Genomic DNA, 679 nt, shown 5'->3' with positions numbered 1-679 from the left:
CATTTTTCAAGGAACTGGAACAAATAGTCCTGAAATTTGTGTGGAACCAGAAAAGGCCCCGAATCGCCACAGAACTGTTGAAAAGGAACAGCAAAGCTGGGGGCATCACAATGCCGGATTTCGAGCTGTACTACAAAGCTGTGATCACAAAGACAGCATGGTACTGGCACAAAAACAGACACATAGACCAATGGAACAGAATAGAGAACCCAGAAATGGACCCTCGGCTCTTTGGGCAACTAATATTTGATAAAGCAGGAAAAAACATCCAGTGGAAAAAAGAAAGTCTCTTCAATAAATGGTGCTGGGAAAATTGGACAGATACATGCAAAAGAAGGAAACGTGATCACTCTCTCATACCATACACAAAGATAAACTCCAAATGGAGGAAAGACCTCAATGTGAGACAGGAATCCATCAAAATCCTAGAGGACAACATAGGACAATGCCCTCTACGACATCGGCCAAAGCAACGTTTTCATGACACAACTCCAAAGGCAAGAGAAAGAAAAGATAAAATGAACATTTGGGACTTCATCAAGATAAAAAGTTTCTGCACAGCCACGGAAACAATAAAAAAAACTAAGAGGCAGCCCATGGAATGGGAGAATATATTTGCACATGATGCTACAGATAAAAGACTGGTATCCAAGATCTACAAAGAACTTCTCAAACTCAA

This window comes from Ursus maritimus, unplaced genomic scaffold (genome assembly GCF_017311325.1).
Source record: "Ursus maritimus isolate PB19 unplaced genomic scaffold, ASM1731132v1 scaffold_5, whole genome shotgun sequence".
NCBI lineage: Eukaryota > Metazoa > Chordata > Mammalia > Carnivora > Ursidae > Ursus > Ursus maritimus.
This window is presented reverse-complemented; position numbering follows the sequence as displayed.